General features: G+C 34.6%; 1 long non-coding RNA gene across 1 annotated transcript; it reads left to right on the top strand.

The window, feature by feature from the left end:
- Window positions 1-364: 364 nt before the first annotated feature.
- On the top strand, window positions 365-6,974 carry LOC134199507 (uncharacterized). The gene is made up of 3 exons (XR_009974019.1): window positions 365-840; window positions 2,676-2,766; window positions 6,533-6,974. It is a non-coding gene; the product is annotated as an uncharacterized LOC134199507 (long non-coding RNA).
- The last annotated feature ends 276 nt before the right edge of the window (window positions 6,975-7,250 follow it).

Raw genomic sequence — 7,250 nt, 5'->3', positions numbered from 1 at the left:
AACTTAAAACAAACAAAAGGAATCGGTCCGACGGGGGACACATCAAAGGAAAAACAAAATTGTTATTTTTATTTAATTCCGAGCATTTTCATATTTGTCTACCTTTTGTCTACCTTCTCTGGACTTCCACAAACAATTCAAGACCAAAATTAGCCAAATCGATCGTTCTCAAGTTTTAGCGAGACTAACGAACAGCAATTCATTTTTATATATATAGAAGAAGAAGAAAAAGATAGAAGATATGGTGGATGCGTTACTTACGTTAAAGTTTTTTCCACCCACTAAAACTTTTTCACGTTTTTCGTGTAACTACACGCGGTTACTTCAAGAACCAAGAGTAAGAGGAAAGTTAGATAGAACACCCTAGAACGATTTTGTAATTTCTAATAATATTCATAATTGGGAATAACCTTCTAAGTTATCAGGGCAGGTGATTCATTCTTACTACAATGACAACATAATGACTTATTTTTCAAGTGAAAACTAGAACAATAGAATTTACTATTGTTCATTTTTTTTCTGTTGGAACTTATTATTACGTTTTTTGACACTTTATAATCACATCAAAAACATTTTAAAGTCATCAATTTTCAGAGAACTTGACATCATAAGGAAAGTATTCCACAGCTAATCGCGGGTCTTCAAGACCTCGGGACCATGGCCCTCCCGATTTGCCTCAGTAAAAAAATGTATAATAACCTGACATTGTGTTTGATAAGAAATATTTTAAACAACATTTATTATTAATGTAGCAAATCAAAAATCAAATTGTTTCGCCACGTGGGTTCAACAATTTATCAGTCAGTTGAAAAGGAAGGAATATTGAAAATTAATTGTTGGGTATGTTTATGAAAACTATAAATAATAAAAGTATATATAATGATATGGAGTACTTCAGAATGAATAAACAATAAAATATTTAATTGCGTTTTCTGTTATATAATAAGAAAACAACATTAAAAACCATTAATCTCTTTTAAAATTAATATTAAGAAATAAACAGTAAACAGTACGGTATTGATAAAATATACAAAATTGAACTCTCTTTTTACTCAATGACAGACTTCACTCCATGAATGACACTGAACAAAAATCCTTTTTAAAAACTAAAGAGTTTTAAATAATAAAGGTTTTTCTTTACATATATTTATTGCGCTCTCATAAAATGCTTGATTTTTCTCAACCCGCCTTTTAAGTAAGTATTCTAACTGTTGTCAACGATATAACTTTAGTATAAAAAAATACTTCAATAGGAAACCAGTTAGTTGTTATCAATAAAAATTATCGCACTAGTTTCACGATATTCGCCCTCAACTTCATTACAAGTGACGTCATTAGTGCGAAAATAAACTACGAGGTAGCTATAGATTATATACTAACGTCTACAGGTTAATAAAATATGATGTGCTTGATTTGACGTCAAGATGGAATAAAAATAGGATAAAATCGTTTTTAGTTTACAAATTTAGTAATAATTATTTGATCGTTTTAGTTTAGTTAAGGTATCTTGCAACTGCTTTTCGGATTATATTTTTATCAGTCGGCTGTTTGTCATGGGTACGAAATATAAATTTTACGTGAACACATCGATTACCGAACGACAAGACGAATGCAAATGTACGTCACAGTTAAGTCAGAAAGTTTTCTATCTATTTTAATGCGGCGTTGTATAAATCGGTTTTAATGTTAGAAATAGAACGGGTTTGGCAGGGCAATGCAGTTACGTTTATAATTAGCGATGCACAAACAAAGTGGCTTTGAAGGAATTAGGTCGGGGTGGTCGCGGAGCGGGGCGGGGCGTCGGAATTCGCGTAAAGTTACGTCAGCGGGCGTCGGCCTCGCATCGGTCGATGACCCGCGGCTATCTCTAGTGTGGACTAGTCGCACGCGCATCATTACGGACAACTCACTACTCGTTACCAAGTAGCCAACGTCATAATAATATGCATCACACAAAATCCCACTGATCTATTACCCTATTACTCTATGAAAGTTATAAAATACTCATTAAAAATACTTGCCTTCTAAAGACTCTTCGTCATTCGTTATATATACCTTGCTCCATTATATGCTAATTATCTTATTCAATATTGTTATAATCGTGTGTTGGGGTCCTTGATACGTTAATGTTTATTTGTTTTACTTTATCCGTAAAAACAAAGAGGTCACACAACTAGCCGGCGGTTGTCGACCTCGGTCTACGCGTCTCTGCAGCATCTCAACGTTTGTAAGAAGATACTATGCCTTGTGAGCACAAAACGGGAAATAATACGGTTCATTTACTTTCAAGGCGATGTTAGTTTTAAGAATATTTCAAAGAACAGGCAATTTTTTTATTATTATTTAGGCGGGTGGACGACCTCACAGCCCACCTGGTGTTAAGTGGTTACTGGAGCCCATAGACATCTACAACGTAAATGCGCCACCCACCTTGAGATATAAGTTCTAAGGTGTCAATATAGTTACAACGGCTGCCCCACCTTTCAAACCGTAACGCATTACTGCTTCACGGCAGAAATAGGTGGAGTGGTGGTACCTACCCGTGCGGACTCACAAGAGGTCCTACCACCAGTAAAAAACGTGATACGATGCTTAGAAATTCAGATAGGGCCAGACACTAGGTTTACGGATTAGGCTTCCGTATTAAAAATTCATAATCGGATTATTTTATGAAGGTTGCAAGAATCGGCTGGCTGCAGGCAGCACATACATTATGGCGAGCCTTGAAGACTATTTCTAGTGGACGTCTGTGGACAATTGATGATGGTTATTATTCGTTGTTTTGTGTATTCTGATTTGCGAAAGCCTTGAGAAATACACATTGATCTGTTTTTCCAAATGCGCCAAAATATCAGTTCTTTTAGTACGGAATCAGCCCACAAAATTACTGTACACTCTAAAAATACACTGTACTGTTTTCCCAAATGCGCCAAATTGTATAAATTCAACAATAATATACATCACTACATAGTATAAAACAAAGTCGCTTTCTCTGTCCCTATATTCCTATGTATGCTTAAATCTTTAAAACTACGCAACGGATTTTGATGCGGTTTTTTTTAATAGATAGAGTGATTGAAGAGGAAGGTTTATATGTATAATAACATCCATAAAATAGTGGAGAAATCAATAATAAATTACAGTTTCCGAAGCGAAGCGAGGGCGGGTCGCTAGTATTTTATAAATATTCCACAGCTAAATATTCCACATTCACACAATCACGCATTCACGGCTAATGGCTAGGATTTTCTCTTGTAATACGGCTATAAAGACGGCGACCAAAGTTCTGCTGTCACTGACCGATACAGCAACGAGGTTAAATATTGCAAAACCCATTATATTGTGAATTTACAATATTTAACATTGGAACACTAAAATATATGTTGTGTTACACAAGTGAGTTACTTCGAAGAAAATTATCGGGTTTCTCCGAAAGCTAAATAATACTCCTAAACGCCCAAAAATAAAGCAATAACTATTAAGACTACATTTACGGTTTGGTCTCGGGTTTATATTATATACATATTATTATTTCCAACGTTACAAAAACTTTACAATTTTAGTTGTCACGAACTACTGAGATGTTGTTATTAGCCGACATCCGAATCTTGTGAGATCTAATTGCAGTATTTTTTTCATAATCCCTTTTTACTAATGTTTACGTTTTATTTTTGTATAGCAAAAGAATTAACAGATATTCCAGATTATTTGGCTTGGGGTTTCATCTTCACGGCTCAAAGATCTCTATTAGAGTTATCTAGGTTAGTTAAGTTACTAAAGCCATCTTCTTTATTAGTTGTGGTAAAAAAATTTCAATGGCCAATGGTGTGATTTCGTCTAATTAACATTTGTGTTCAACGAGTGTACGAAATTTTTCAAGTCATTACATAATGTCATATGCACCAATGTCCGGAGGACGATGTTACACCGCAGACTTCTGCATCTGGTTATTGCTATGATTCGGGAATCCGAAAAAGCTACAAAATATCCACTAATTGATACTATAGTATACTACATATAGTGAAAGTAATCTTATTTTTTTACCTACCATAGGATACAGAATCAAACATTTATGACTACACCATGGATATTATTTAATTACACCGCGGAAATTAGTTTATTAAGTTGTATTTCATCAAATTATTTTTTACATATTAAGTTGGCGTAAATCACTAGGTACATAAATAATCCTCACAAAATTGTTGTTCTTTAAGTGAATTTAATAATAATTTCATTAATATCATTTCATATCATAAGTAAAGTGTTATAAATGATGTGGAATTAAATAAAACTAGAGCGATTTCATCAAACTTTTAATCCGTATTCATAAATACCTTGTCTCGAAAAGCACATTGTATTTGTTATAGAATGCTTTCTCCGCTTTCTTCTTTACGTAAGTAACTAATAACATTCATCTGTTTCATTTTTCACTTTGCCAATGGACTGTTTATTATCTTTATTCAACTCATTTCACTTTTCTTGTATCATCAATTGTTACATTGATATTATGTGCGACTTTCTAGTCTTTCCAACTAACTGACAGATTAATAATGATAATGACTTGGTAGTCGATCATAATAGTAACATATTGAACAGCGATCACGGAAGGAATTCATAAACATGTAAATTTAACTAGCTGTCTGATTTGTAAGTTTACACAATTAAATATTAATTGACTTAACAGAACGAAAGTGAAGAAAGTTTCCAATTTAGTAATAAAACACAACACACTACTGCACCATGCAAACGAATGTTTATTTATATTGCTTTTATTATAGGCAATTGCGAATTTCGCCAAATAGCTTTGGTTTGTCAAATGTCAACGGCGAATCTTAATAATTATTGAAATCCGGAAGTGAAATAACAAACGACTGTAACTAATAGATTAGACTTTAAAAAGTCCGAGAAAGCGACCCCCTCGGCCGGGGAGAGGGGCGGATAAGTAGGACACTTTCATTTTCGTTCATTTCTTTTCGGATGCAACGCGGCGAACATTTACCGTGTCGCTTAGCGCGTATCCATTACCTCCTTTCTTTACACACTTCTTATATTATTATTATTGAAGCTTCTTTCTCAATTTATTATAAAAGTTTTCAATTAAACCACTATCGGTATTACTCATTAATATTATTAAACATTAATAATACCATGTAAATTTTGATAGTCTTCTTAGATAGTCTTTTTCTTTGAGTCTTCTTCACAGGCTTATAAACTTTCGAGAAGTACTGTGAAAAAGGCCATATAAAACCTTTTACGGGGTCTATTCTGATATTACATAGTAATACACAATTTTTAATACAATTTTTTTCCTTACTCCATTACCTCTAAAAGGTCGCTCGTATTATGTTAACCATTTTGATCTTTTAGTTTTTAAATACTTTTTACAATAGTAGAGTTGTTCTTATTATTTCTTGCTGTGATTTTCTTTAATAAATGAGAATAATTTTTTTAACAAGATTTACATCATAATCGGCTAAATATCAGAAGATACGGTTAAGCATGAGACCCGCCTTCCTCGACCTACTTTCTGATCAAACCGCCCATATCTGTAGTATATTCACCATGATAGCCTACCTAAATTACCCCCAATACTTATCTCAATCTCCGCATAAATTCGGTGGGACTTTGCGAATTGCGAATCAATCATGCGTTTAAGGCTTTCTCCTTAAGTATGAAATTGGGCAGCGGGATTTACTTAGCTCTGGCATAATGGACTAGTTATTAGTGCTAAGTAATATCAGAACGCAACCTCGTCTACCATCATACCATAATAATTAAATAAACAAAATATCAATATGGGTGCACATTTCTAAATTTAGTTTACAATCATAAAATTAACGATGCTACATTTACCCTATCAGCGTTTATTATTATAAATAAAACATTATTTAAATTCGAACGTTAATTATATTTGTAGTTTCCGAGGTAAATACGTATGGATTGAGGTCACATAATATATCCTGGTGTTTATTGTGTAGTTTTTAAAAATGTGAAATGACTTTTAGGCGTTTGAGTGCTCCACGAGGCAACGTCGACACAGCTGTCGAAAGTAACAACTTTCTAGGTCATCTTCACCATCACACTAATCACGGATTTTATAACACACACCTTTCCTAATACCTACCAATTTTTTTTTGATCTAGGAACAAAATTATTATGAACTTATAATTTGAGCCTTTGTGCGAAAAATAAAAATAGTAAAAAAAAATCTAGATAATCTCAAGATTATTATTGGTTAGTATAGCTTCTGTATAGGAAGTAATTTATCTCAGTGTAGTTAATTATAAATAATCGAACATATTATTTTATTTTGTCTTCAATTACCAGGAACACGAAAAAAAAAACTCGAAACTAACGTGAAATTAATCCACAAATGTTTTATACATATGCCCCAATTCTCATTAAAACCTAAGAAAATGCATCAAGATCAAAAAATATTAATAGTTAATCAAACAATCTAGATGAAACGGAACTTAGTGTCCAATTTTAACAATATTTTTATACAAAAACAGATACAGCTTTCTACTAGCAGGTCAAACACGAAGAGATCGTAGAGTGGAAAAGGTGAAATTTAACGGAGCGAGAAATCGACGGGATGCGGTGTTTATTGTAACGAGCGCGCGATCGGGCGTGCGGCGCGGCGGCGGCGTGCGCGCTAGAGAAACCGAAAGTAATGGCGTCGTATTCAACCCACTTTCACTGTTGCGGTGCGCGAGCGCGAGCGCAGCTGACACCCGCTTGGCCCTTATTTGCCTTTGATTAACCTGCAAACGCATTAAACGATACGTCCTTATTACGTTTCTTATAATGAAACTTTGTTGCAGTTTCAGTTAAATTATTATAGTGGTGAACGAAAATGAAGCGTCAAGCCAAATCACTGGTGGTAGGACCTCTTGGGAGTCCGCACGGGTAGGTACGCCTATTTCTGCTGTGAAGCAGTAATGCGCTTCGGTTCGAAGGGTGGGGTAGCCGTTGTAACTTTTTTTTTTTTTTTTTTTTTTTTTATTGCTTAGATGTGTGGACGAGCTCACAGCCCACCTGGTGCTAAGTGGTTACTGGAGCCCATAGACATCTACAACGTAAATGCGCCACACACCTTGAGATATAGTTCTAAGGTCTCAGTATAGTCACAACGGCTGCCCCACCCTTCAAACCGAAACGCATTACTGCTTCACGGCAGAAATAGGCGGGGCGGTGGTACCTACCCGTGCGGACTCACAAGAGGTCCTACCACCAGTAATTACGCAAAT

Source organism: Bombyx mori, chromosome 10, assembly GCF_030269925.1.
Source record: "Bombyx mori chromosome 10, ASM3026992v2".
Lineage (NCBI taxonomy): Eukaryota > Metazoa > Arthropoda > Insecta > Lepidoptera > Bombycidae > Bombyx > Bombyx mori.
This window is presented reverse-complemented; position numbering and strand designations above follow the sequence as displayed.